At 47.8% G+C, this 13,246-nt stretch overlaps 1 non-coding gene across 1 annotated transcript; it reads right to left on the bottom strand.

The window, feature by feature from the left end:
* Positions 1-8,789: 8,789 nt before the first annotated feature.
* On the bottom strand, positions 8,790-8,896 carry LOC142438173 (U6 spliceosomal RNA). The gene has a single exon (XR_012782601.1). It is a non-coding gene; the product is annotated as a U6 spliceosomal RNA (small nuclear RNA).
* Positions 8,897-13,246: the final 4,350 nt, after the last annotated feature.

Genomic DNA, 13,246 nt, shown 5'->3' with positions numbered 1-13,246 from the left:
CTCCAGGCGCGCAGGAGCCAACTCTGGAAACTCACTCACTGCCACCTCTTCGTAGGGACCCTATCGAACAGGGTAGAGCTGCCCCTGTGGGTTTCTGAGACTGTAACTCTTCCAAGGGGGTAGAAAGCCTTGTCTTTCAAAACCTGAGCAGCTGGTGGTCTTGAACTGCTGACGTTGCAATCAGCAGCCCAACATGTAACCCCTAGACCACCAGGGCTCCTCAGCAGCAACTGGAGATCCTAAACAATCTTCGTTCCCTAACCATACTCTCTCCCCAATGCCTCCTTTTGCTTATCCAATTTTCAGGCCCTCTCCCCGCCTCCACACTCCTTTCTTTGGCTTGCTAGAAATTCAATTCCTCTCTCTCTGTTATGCAAAGCAACTGACCTTTCCACCCCCTGGTCTGCTGGGGCCATCTTTGCCAGTCCAGGCCTGAGACTGTGTTCTGCTGACCAACATGCCATCCCGCTTAGCCTCTGGGAGGAGAAGGGACGAAACTCAGATTTATTTCCCCACCAACAGGCATTTTGTCACCTCCCTTAAATGGAAGAAGCGACAGTCAATTCTTGTTTTAAATGTCCATTTCAATTATTGTGACTTACTAATAAGCATGTTTAACTAGTTTAAATGAGTTTTAAAATACGTCTTTTGAAACCTCTTTCAGTATGTGAGTATTGAGGTTTAATCGTGTGGAGCCTAGGTTTTGAACTTAGAATGCTTGACATCTATGAAGAAGGGGATGGGTTCTATATTCTCATTCCCCAAAGACAACCAGTTGCCTTCCTGCCAGTTCTGACTCCACAAACTCAAGCTCACTGCTGACTCACAGTGACTCTCTAGGGCAGGATAGACCTCCTTCCCCTGTGTTTCTGAGACTGTAACTCAGGGTTTCTTCATTCTCAGGGGGATGGGGTGAGGAGAGGAGTCCGGAAGGATGTAGTTTGGCTCCTTCTCCTACCAATGCAGCACTGATTCTGCGTTGACAAGGAAGGAACGAAAGCAGAACTTCAGGTGCTGGGCTTTCCGGCCTCGGCCCGCAGCAGAGCATGGCTCCTCTCCCCCGGAAGCCACCCCCGGGGCTGCTGATGTTCCCAGTCCCCTGGCTAGACACACAGAAGCCGGCTCTTCTCGAAAATCCAGAGGACCTCTGGGAAGATCTCAGGGAGGGGTCAGACTTCTTACCAGTAAAGGCAGATGGGGGCTTAGGTAATCACTAGAAAAATCATGATGAAACTATATTTATACCCCAAGTTGTGAAACATGTCCTACCAGTTACAAGTGGTTATGCAAGCAACAGTGTCCTAAGACTTCATTAGCCAGAGATACAGAATCGGGTCATGTTGTCTTTTTTTTTTTCATGCTGTCTTTAATATATACATTTCAATGATGCCAAATCACCTTTCCCTGAGATATGAGAAGCTTACTTTTATTCGATTATCCCCCCCCCAACCCCCCGCTTTCCCCCATGACTTTTCTGTTGATGGTGAGCATCCTGGGCAGATGCCAATATGGTCTGGGCATGAGCAGGATTTGCAGGATGACTGCTCTGCAGGCAGCTTCTGCCACGTGGAGACCAGCTCCTCCCAACACCGCTGCCCTCCAGGGCTGTCCCCCAAGCTTGTGAAGAACTGCTAAGGCCAGCAAGTGGGTGCCCACAGAAGCCCGGCTGAAGCCTTGAAGATGGTAGGAGGGAAGTGGAAGAGCACCTACACTGAAGAGGATGCTGGTTGCTCCTGGAGCCTTCCATCAGGCCAGCTTGTTGGGTCCAGGGCCCCTTGCTTAGGAAAATGCTCCGCTTAGCTCTGTTGTCACCGTCTGGAATTTCCTAATCACTTTTTAACCAGAGCCTCGTCTTGGACAAGGAGCCACAAATTACCTAGCTGTCCATGTCCTTTTACAACCTTCCTTTGTCTTAACCCACGAGGCACCCCTTCAATGTGGAATTTTGGTTCAACCCAGACACAACCCTGAGAGATGTAACCCTGCTCACAGTGAGGACAATCCAGCAATGACTCATGAGAGATCACGACTCTAATCGAAACAGATCACCAGCAGGTCTGGGGGCATGTGGGTAAAATTATCCTAATGGGTTTTTTCTAAAGATAGTTTATCCCAAGCAGAACAAAACCCAAGCAACTGTACATACTTTTAATCTAAAGATGTCTGTTTGGGTTGAGGGGCTTGACATCACAGGGACAGGCCCACCTGAGCATGAGGATTTTCAGAGAGAGAGGCCTTCAGAGAGAGACTGCTCTATGGTACTAGAACATTCTAAAGAATTTAGGTGCTGCTCTCACACCCTCCTGCCTGTAACCTACCTCTTCCCACCTCCAAACACGTCGGTCTCTGTGGGGCAATTTAAGCAGCTTGCCTAAAGGAGGTCCCCAGCTAGATGCCTGCCCCAGTCAGCAGCCCCACGGGTCAGGGTGGAGAAGGGGTGAAAGCACTCCTGGGCCAGTTCTAGAAAGAGCTAGGAAGGGGCAAAGGCAAGAGGCAGGAGGAAATGGGTCACTGCCCACTGCTGGCAAGAGGAACTGCTGTGCCTGAGCTTTCCTCCTGGGAACAAATCTTTGCTCTCCCCACCAGTGACCCACGTGAACCGTCATTCCCACCAGCAATAAAGCAGGGCAATAAAGTTGGCCAGAAGGGCTGACTCCACAGCTGGGGGGTAAACGGTTCCCTGGCGGGAGAAGAAAGAATGAAAGACATTGTGCTTTCATGGACACAAAGCAAGTCTGAGAAAAGTAGTTTTGTTTTTGTTTTTGTTTGCAGGATGAGCCTTGACAAACCACTCCTGAATTCCCCACCCCCAAAGTTCTGTTGTCTTGTTTCACTCTTCCCATTACACACCCTTCCTTTCCCATCAAGATGACAGAAGGGCGAGCAGTAAGCTGGAAGGGGGTAGTGACCGCAGAGCCAAGCCACACTAGGAGCTTGGAATCATGGGAGCCGATGGAGATCTTGGCAGGAGCCCATGGTTTGCTGGATGCGTCTGGAAACACCCACTGCATTGGCTGCTTCTCCCCTTCCTGCAAACAAGATCTTAATTCCTTCTACAGCCATGAAGTGGTGACTTTGTGACTTCTTGGCCCCAGTCACATCCTCTCTGCCACCGGAGCCCCTGAGACGCTTGCTCTTCTCCCGGGCCAGTCTAGAGGCCCGGAGCATCGTTATTTTTCAGTGGGCAGCAGAGGGCGATCTGACCTTGGGGAACGGCCCGGTCACCGCCCACCATGTGCCTGGATGGCTAAGGACTTTCAGCTCCATCAACATAAAGCTGAACCTTTCACAAAAGAGCCTTGTCACTGAGCTTTTTCTTTTTCCTTCTGGAAAGCTCGACTGCTGTTAGCTAACCCCTTCGCCCCGGCCCCTCCCGTCCTCCCCCCTCGGGTCTTCATTCACACTCTCTTTCCCCTCCCAACCTCTTGGAAACTGCAGGAAACGGACAAGGTCCACAGAGGAGAAAAACAAACCCCAGGGTCCTGCTGAGGGAAACCACAGGGAAATGACCAAGTGGTATTAGCAGCTGCAGGAATTACTGTAGGCAGGTGTGTGTGTGTGTGTGTGTGTGTGTGTGTGTGTGTGTGTGTGTGTGTGAGAGAGAGAGAGAGAGAGAGAGAGAGTGAGAGAGAGAGAGAGAGAGAGAAAGGAGAAAGAATGAATATCCAAGTAGCAGTACTCTTCAAAAATATGCGCGCCCGACAGTCACCTTTGTGAATTCCTTAAAGCATAACTTCCTGGGGCCTCACCCAGCATTCTGATTTGGTCAGCCTGGGCGGGGCCCAGAAGCCCATATTCCTTAGCTCCCTAGTGACGGTGCTCTGCCAGCCCAGGACCGCATTTGGAGTAGCGCGGAGGGAAGCAGGGATCTCTTTTGTACGGACCCAGGTCAGGGGCTTGCTTGGAGAGAATCTTTTTTTTTTAACATTTTATTAGGGGCTCATACAACTCTTACCACAATCCATGCCTACATCAATTGTGTAAAGCACATCTGTACATTCTTTGCCCTCATCATTTTCAAAGCATTTGCTCTCTACTTAAACCCTTTGCATCAGATCCTCTTTTTCCCCCCTCCCTTCCCACTTCCCCTCCCTCGTGAGCCCTTGATAGTTTATAAATTATTATTTTGTCATACCTTGCCCTGTCCGACGTCTCCCTTCACCCTCTTTTCTGTTGTCCATCCCCCAGGGAAGAGGTCACATATAGATCCTTGTAATGGGTTCCCTCTTTCCAACCCACTCTCCCTCTATCCTCCCAGTATCGCCCCTCACACCCCTGGTTCTGAAGGGATCATCAGCCTTGGATTCCCCGTGCCTCCAGCTCCTATCTGCACCAGTGTACATCCTCTGCTCTATCCAGACTTGCAAGGTAGAATTCGGATCATGGTAGTTGGGGGGGGGGGAAGCATTTGGGAACTGGAGGAAAGCTATATTCTTCATTGGTGCTACATTGCACCCTGACTGACTCATCTCCTCCCCTAGACCCCTCTGCTAGGGGATCTTGATGAGTTGGCCTCTCTGAGGGCGGTCAGTCTAGATCACTCTAATTCCAGGCCAGCAGAAGGACCCAGAGAGCAGCCTCAGCTGTTCCACCGCTTGTAAAAGGAGCAGAGACTACTGTATCAACCAGGCCATTGTTTGGAGCGGCTGAGCTCAAAGAATAGGCTGGCTCTCCACTGACTGCTTCTTTCAACCCATTGGCAGGAGAATCACAGCAGGCCTGTCCTTCGTGCCTTCGTGGAAAAGGAGACTTCTTGCTGGCCCCAACTGTGCGCAGCAACCTATGCCCAAAGGCCTCTGTCCCCTCCTTATCAGAGCCCCAAGGGGCACTGAGACAGACCACCCAATCTCTTTTTTAATGCACACAAAAAATAACAGGAAATGAAAATGTGTCCATGGGCACTTTCTTAATTAATTGTAGTAAAAGATGAGTGCAATGAAACATTTGTTAGTCCAATGTTCTTCACATACCATGTTCTTCACATGCAATTTAAACTTACTCAAAACTGCCTTCCAACTCCTGGTGGCCCTATAGGACAGGGTAGAACTGCCTGTCTACCCTTCTGTCACTTTTTACTGGGACAGAAAACCCCATCTTTTGAATTGCTGATCTTGTAGTTAGCAACCCAGCATGTCACCCCTACACCGCCACAGCTCCTTACATGGAATGCATGGTCAGGGATTGTATTCGTCCATTGTGGGCTTTCTCCATTATCTGCTTCCAACTCTTCCATCACTTGGAACAGAAACTCAGGGTCTCCCAATCAGTCAGTCAGTCAATCAATAGACAATGTTGGATCTTCTCCTGACCATCACTCCTTGGCACCCCCATTTATGACCTAAGCTGAAATCAGGATCATCCTATTATCTTTGATTTTCTTGTAAGTCTCTCCAAATTGCATGAGATTCAATTAGACAAACATCCTCTGAGCCCCTACCTTGCTCAGACAGTGTTTGGACCTTGGGAGTCCATCAGCTCTGATAAACCCAGTCCTAGCCTTCAAGGAGAAAAAGGCTAAGGGGCAAATATGTTCTAAAACACAGTTGGAGCCTGGAGATGGAAGAAAGGACTCATGACCATCAAGGGAACGGGGAGGCATCTTGAAGGGAAGGTTGGACTGAGACTTGAAGGGTGAACAGAGTCCATCCAAGAAAGAAAGAGCCCTTTGAGTCTTTGCATACAAAAAATTTTTTTAAATATAGAGTAATACTGAAATATAAAATGTAGTCTGGGGCCTGTGTGATCACGAGATGTCAAAGGGATCAGGTATCAGGCATCATCAGAACAAAAAAACATATCATTGTGAATGAGGGGGAGTGCAGAGTGAGACCCAAAGCCCACCTGTAGGCAAATGGACATCCCCTTACCAAAGAGTCTCAGAAAAGAGGAGCCAGTCAGGGTACAGTGTAGCAATGATGAAACCTACAACTTTCCTCGAGTTCCTAAATGCTCCTTCCCCCACCCCACCTTGATCCCAATTCTACTTTACAAATCTGGCTAGACCAGGGGATCTACACTGGTACAGATAGAAGCTGGAAACACAGGGAATCCAGAGAGGATGATCCCTTCTGGATCAATGGTGAGAGTGGTGATACCGAGATGATGGAGGGAGGGTGAGTTGGAAAGGGGGAACCGATTACAAGGATCTACATGTGACCTCCTCCCTGGGGGATGGACAACAGAAGAGTGGGTGAGGGGAGACAGTGGACAGGACAAGATTTGACAAAATCATAATTTATAAATTATCAAGGGTTCGTGAGAGAAGGGGGAGGAGAAAGGGAGGGGGGAAATGAGGAGCTGATGCCAAGGGCTTAAGTGAAGAGCAAATGTTTTGAGAATGGTGAGGGCAATGAATGTACAAATGTACTTTACACGATTGATGTATGTATGGATTGTGATAAGAGTTGTATGAGCCCCTAATAAAATGATTTTTAAAAAATAGAACAAAAAACAAAAATGTAGTCTGGGATCAGGAGTCCCTTTCCACCCTTACAAAGCACCTAATCCTTAAGACCTTGTTAGCGTGATTCATCAACCAACTAACTAAAACACTCCAAATCAGTTCCCATTAGGTTGATTCCCACTCACGGTGACCCCATAGGCATCAGCGAAGAACTGTGCTCTGAAAAGTTCAAGGCTGGGGCATTGCGTGAGCAGGTAGTCAGGTCTTGGACCCGTCAACTTTCTGGTTAGCAGCTGAGTGCTTCCCATCAACAAAAGGGAGGCCAAATGGAAGATTACTTCACAACCCCCTGAAAGAGCTGCCATCGGGAGAGGCTTTTCTTCCTAGTGCACCCTCATTCCAGGGAACACTTGGGAGGCACGCTGCCCTCTGGAAGTTACTGTTTGGGCCAGAAGAGTCCTGGAGTTCTGCAGATCCATTTCCTCACAGGGAACTGGCTACTGGACTTTGGCTATTAAGGAACCAGTGACTCTACTACGCTCCAGACAGGAAATGGGCAGAAACCTCAAAGGGAGCCAGGGCCAGTTGGTGAGCACAAGAAATCCATCTCGAGAAACTCCATAATGACTCAGGAGATCTTATGGGGAACAACGAACATTGCACGATCATTGCTCCTTGACCCAGTTTCTCCCTTGGGCTGGGGTGGTATGGAGAACCAGTTAACAGAGAGACTGTTGAGGCAGGGAGAAACCGTAAAGATGTTTGGGGGACGGAAATATGAGCCAAGTAATAGAGAATCAGGGGTAAAAGAATGCACTTCCCAACCGATCCTCATTCTCATTGGTATTCTTGCCTAAATCTGATGTACCTAAGAGCCTGTAGTCTGATGCTCTCTCCATCTTTCCCCCCAAACTGGCTTCCACCTTATACGGTGTAGGTGTATTCTCATCCTTCCCTAATCTTGCTAAAGGTTGTGTTGTTCTGAGGTATAAACGCCTCCGGGACATCAAGCAGAAGGACAATTCTACAATTAGTTTGATCTAGGAATCCCATAAACACCACCATACTCCTTCCATCTCCCTAAGAGACAAATGTCCAATACAGTGTCCCCGCTAGAGGTTTTCTAAAGGAGCCCTGGTGGTGCAGTGGTTAAGTGATCATGGACAATGAAAGGTGAACATGTAGCTCCATCAGCAATGATGAGGGAGAAAGATGAGGGTGTCTGATGACAGCGCTGGGAGTCCCATGGGACAGTACTGCTCTATCCTGTAGGGTCACGATGAGTCGGAACTACCTGGACAGCAGTGGATAATGATCATTATCCAATTATCAGAAGTTATAATAACAGTTGCTTTAAAAATACTGTTAATACCAATCAAAATCAAACTCCTTGCCATTGAGTTGGTTGATTTTGACTGGTTTTGACCCTATAGGCCAGGGCAGAACTGCCGCTGTGGGTTTCTGAGATTGTAACTCTTTTCAGGAGCAGAAAAGCTCATCCTTCTCGTGAGGAGAGGCTGGTGGTTTCAAACTGCTGACCCTGCAGTTAGCAGGGAAACATACACCCCACTACCGCACCACTGTTGTGTTATTAATAACAGCAATAAATTTTTTGAACAACTGGCATCTTTACAAGAAGCCCTGGTGATGCTGTTGGTTAAGACTTGCACTGCCAGCCTCAAGCTTGGCAGTTCATCTCCACTAACTGTTCTGAGGGATAAGGACGAGGCTCTCTGCTCCCATAAAGGTTTACAGCCCCACATAACCCTACACAAGGTTGCTAGGAGTCGGAATTGACTCTATGACAGTGGGTTGTGCGCACGCACGTGTGTGTGTGTGTGTGTGTGTTTTAAGAATCTTGACATCTTCAATGGAAACATTTAAAAACCAATGTCAAAGTATGGATTTTTGTTGATTAATGAAATACTTTCCATCACAATTACATAGCAACAAAATTACACAGGCAAATTGGAAGTATATTTTGAAAAGAAAAAAAGGTGTAAGTTTCTGACAGAGGCTAGCTGTGCGTTTTCTAAGTGGGATGATGGCGGGCTACCAATCCAGGTCCCGCTGGGAGCAGCTGAGAAGCCAAGATGAAGGGGTAAAGGGCAAGCCTGACTTTGGTTGAACCAGTGAGGAACAAGCCAAACTAGGGACACCAAGGCAACCCCCGCACCCCTCTTCCCCCACCCAAAATGGGGATTTTCAGTTGTATATATGTATACTGGGAAGTAAATTAAGAGGTTATGGATGTGTAACCGATATCTGAGGTGTGCTCATGTGTGTACCGGGACAGGGTTATGATTCTAGGCCAGGAGATGGCTTCTCACACTCTTTGGGTTTAAGCGCTGTATGAGTTAGTCTGCTGGTGTCTTTCTTTTTTTTTTTTAATATGGAACGCTTCACGAATTTGCATGTCATCCTTGCGCAGGGGCCATGCTAATCTTCTCTGTATCGTTCCAATTTTAGTACATGTGCTGCCGAAGCGAGCACTCCTGGTGTCTTTCTGATGATGTTTTTTTTTTGTTCCTTGACCCAAGTTCTTCAGTTGAGGGTCAACGGTAGGTTCCGAATGGTCTTTCTGCACATGTTCTTTCTGCCTGGTCTAGGTCTGACTGCATTTCAGAAGGTAGGGGCTCAAAAGAAACAGATTATCAGCAGGGAAAAGCAAGCAAACCAACAGAAAACCTCACTGCCATCCAGTCAACACTGACTCACAGTGGCCTTCCAGGACAGGACAGAACCGTCCCTGTGTGTTTCCAAGACTAACTCTTTACAGAAATAAGAAGCTTCATCTTTCTCCCTCTGAGCAACTGGTAGTTTAGAACTGCTGACCTTGTGGTTACCCACTACACCGTCAGTAGAGAAAGAGTAGGTTAATTATTAGCCACATATCAAGTCAGTAGATTTCAGCAGCCCAGTGACATTTCTCATATCCTCAGGATGGGTTCATTGAGCAAGCTGCGGAACTGACAGCCTGACAGAGCATGTTGGGGGTGGGCGCAGATAGCTGTGGCTTGTATGTTCCATTGACTTAATTCAAAAGTGATTTCATAGTGGTATTATGTTAACATGTAGAAATGGCTAGTCATACTTTATAACTCTTTAAACCTATGATGTTTAAACGTGTGAGGATTTAAATTAAATTTTTAAATGAGCAAGGGGGAGACATGCATTTTCAAAACTCTCTTCAAAGATACTGAGGCAAAAATAACTGAAGACTTGGGCTCTAGGCCAGTTTCCTGAGGAAGACACCAGGCCGGAGAAGGGCCATGACTGACTTTCCCCTTGGGCCTCATTCTTGTACTCCTCCAGAGCAGGGCGACGCGGGCTTCTGCTTTCTCTAACTGCTTGCTGGCGGCCCCTGTTCCTCGCCTGGGAGTCACAGCCTCGGGTGGTTGTCTGACTGGCACGTTCACAAATGGAGGTGCCCCATTGGTCAAGGTGCGTCATCTCTATGATTCAGCTTTGCCGTTTACAAAACAGGAATCTTATCTGCTGTTTCTTCTTGGTCTTCTACTGCAGCACTTCTTTTAATTTATGCAAATTCGCTGGAAAGGCGCCCTGGTGGTGGAGTAGGTCACCTGCGGGCTGTTAACCATGAACTCCATCAGTAGTTTGAACACACAGGAGCCTCCTCAGAAGAAAGGTGGGCCTTTCTGCTGCCATGGAGACCGACAGCCTTTGAAACCCACAGGAGGCGCTCTACTCTGCCCTGTAGGCTCATCGTGAGACGGAATTGACTTGATGGCAGTGAGTCTGCTTTTTTGGTTTGACTTGAAAATTTGCCATGAAAACCATTATCATTTACTGGAATACCCGTTTAACAGAAAAAAAAAAAGAAAACAGAAGTGGAGTCTGTGTCAGATCCCAAAGGCCATTTGATGGTTCAGTTACAGAGAACTCAAACCTTACCACCAATCCAGTTGATTCTGACTCCAAGTCACCCTACGAGACACAAGAGACCCTTTATGACGCAGTCGAGCTGCCCCTTTGGACTTCCAAGGCTGTAAGTCTTTAGGGAACAGAAAACCTCATCTTTCTCCATCAGAGGGGCTGGTGGGTGTGAACTGCTAGCCTTGTGGTCAGTAACCCAACACATCACCACCACCACCACCACTCCCTGCCCAGGGCTCTTTATAAAGAACAGGAACACTGAAATCCTGGCATCAGCCCACCTGCCTCCAGACCAACTGGCAGAGACAAAGGGTCTAATCAAAGGATGAAAGGGGGTAGAATGTCTTTTCCTGGAGAACAGTTCATTTCTCCCTGAGTGTGTGCTAATCATTAGCCAACAGCACCCCAGCTGACTAAGGGGCCTGGGTACACACTTGAAGGTCCCTGGTCTCCTTGTCCTAAGACTGGGCAGCGTGAGAAAAAACAGAGTCAGTACCTGCTGCAATCTCCTGATCACTTCTCTATGTTTCTTAAATCCTAAAAGCTTAGTGTTGTAAGTTGTAAGACTGATCGTTAGAAGGAACCTTAGAAACCAAACTGCCCTCCTTGATTTGAGATCCAAACCCTTCCCACCAGCAGCCATTTCCCTCTCTCCTGTTGGATCGCTTCAGAGCTGGCTTAGATGAGAGGGTGGGGAATGGTCCTTCTGAATTCAGGAGGGAGTAATTCTCAGTACACATTTCTAGCTCGTGCTTTCTTCTGATAAAACAGTCAGTCTTATACCTTCTGGGGAAAAGTCCTGGTGGCCCTGTTAGGGAAGTGTTGTTGGACTGCGAACCCCTAGGTCAGCAGTTCAAACCCACCAGCTGCCTTGAGGGAGAAAGATGAAGCTATGTGCTTCCAGGAAGATCTACGGCCTCAGAAACCTTATGTTGGGTTGATATGAGTCAGAATGGACTCAACACAATGGTTTGGGGGGTTGGTATATCTCCTTGTAACAGGATGTGAAGCATTGGTTTGGGATTAGAATAGGTGTTTTCAGATTCTCTCCCCCATGGAGATCCTGATGTGCTCCACTGGGAAGATTTTGGGTTCCTCCAGAGAATCATTGCTCTAGACTTGATCCATAGACCCTATCCATATCCCCTTCCAACCTCGGGTGCCCCTTACACAGACCCCGCATCCTAACACACACTACCTGGCTCTAAAATTGTGCAGGGCCCGTGCTGCAGACCACCAAAGATAAATACAGAGGTGTGGGCCAGACACCAGCAGTACTTAAGTCCAGCACCTGGTGCATGGGGATGGGGGCAGGAAGGCGTCACAAAGTGGGGGAGAAGCCCAAGGACTGCAAAGAACTGGAGGAGGAGACTGGCAGGGGGGGCAGCAGGCGGCATCTCCACAGCCAGTCCTAAACTGTTAAGCAAGGCACAGGACCCGGATGAAAGGCCAGGAAGTGGGGCAGGGCCAAACTAAAACTTCCCCAGAATCTCGGTTTTGCATCCTCCTGGTGCCCTGCTCCAGTTCCTCCTCTCCCCGTCATCTTCCTTCTCACCTTATTCTAGTTTCCCTGTTTCCAATTCCTGCCATTGCTTTTCTCCCTCGATGCAGGAGAATCCTGCCAAGTCACACAGAACTGTGGTCTGGCGGGCCCTTGTTGATCTTCTAGTCCAGGGGTGTCCGACTCAATTAACACGCGGGCCATTTGATGCAACAGGCGAGACTCACGCGGACCACATCACATTTACAAATTTTGTTACATTTTTATTTTGAAGTGAAGATTCAGGAATATGGATAGGATAATTAAAACACTATGTAATTGCTCTTATATAAACATTTATTTTATTTAATATGGTTATAAAACTAAACTGATTCTTTTTTACCCAAAACTTGCCAGCGTTTTCTTCCTAGTAGTTTTCACTTACCTCTTATGTTGTGACCGGAAAATATAACAAAGTAACTAATAAATCACAAAATGTTGGACAGTTGACAAATGTGATGCACAGTGTAATGGCTTCCCTCTAAAAATGTTAACTTGCACTGCTGCTAGGTGTGATTCATAACAGCACAACCCAGAGTGCTCTCTGTAGCCTTTTCTCTATTGGGATCTGTTTCCATGACGTGACACTGAGAGTGGCAGACATCTGGCTTCCAAATGTCACCGGAACTGAGCCAGCGCGTTTATGCACGTCCACAGCCTCCCAGGAAGGGCACTGGCTACGTGTATACTTGTCTTCAGTAGTTAAAGGGTTAATGGAGGAATTGTGTGTACGGTGTTGCCTCCATCTCCACTAAGCACTATTTTCTTCATAACAATTTTTTCTATTTTCATTTTATTGCAGAGCATCACGGGCCACAAAAAAATTACCTCGGGGCCGCATGCAGCCCGAGGGCAGCCAGTTTGACACCCCTGATCTAGTCCCATGTCTCTTAAAGTGTTTTACCTCAACACGTAGCAAGACCTCTATTTTATACTGTGGTCAGTAACCCAAACCAAGTTTCACCAAACAATCCTTATCTTACCACCGACCCGTCTACTCTGATTTCAGTTGTAAAATGCTGGTTGTGACACCCTTGACGCAACTTACTCATAAATCGTAAGTTGATGTTTTAAACAGGGAGTCATTCTCTGCTGAACAAAGGGAAACGAAGGGAAACCTGGAGTCACGTGGCCTGTCGACGCCCGAGCGAGACCGGTCAACATTGCCTGAAGACAGCCAGATTCGGCTCAGAACACAGCGAGTCATCTTTGCCGGGAATGGGAGAACCCTTTCAACATGCCCTGTTGGCACAGAAACGTGGGCTGTGTCTGCACAAGCTCTCTGCCGTGCTGGAGTCTTTGGTGCCAGGCCACTGGAACAGAGGAAGAAACTTTGACCAAGCGGGAACTAGAAATATTCTTTCTTTCAGGCTCAGAAACCACTACTGTGGCTCCTTGTCTGAGAA

Source organism: Tenrec ecaudatus, chromosome 1 (assembly GCF_050624435.1).
Source record: "Tenrec ecaudatus isolate mTenEca1 chromosome 1, mTenEca1.hap1, whole genome shotgun sequence".
In the NCBI taxonomy this organism is placed as follows: domain Eukaryota; kingdom Metazoa; phylum Chordata; class Mammalia; order Afrosoricida; family Tenrecidae; genus Tenrec; species Tenrec ecaudatus.
Note: the sequence above shows the minus strand (reverse complement) of the source record. Positions and strands in the feature narration are given on the sequence as shown.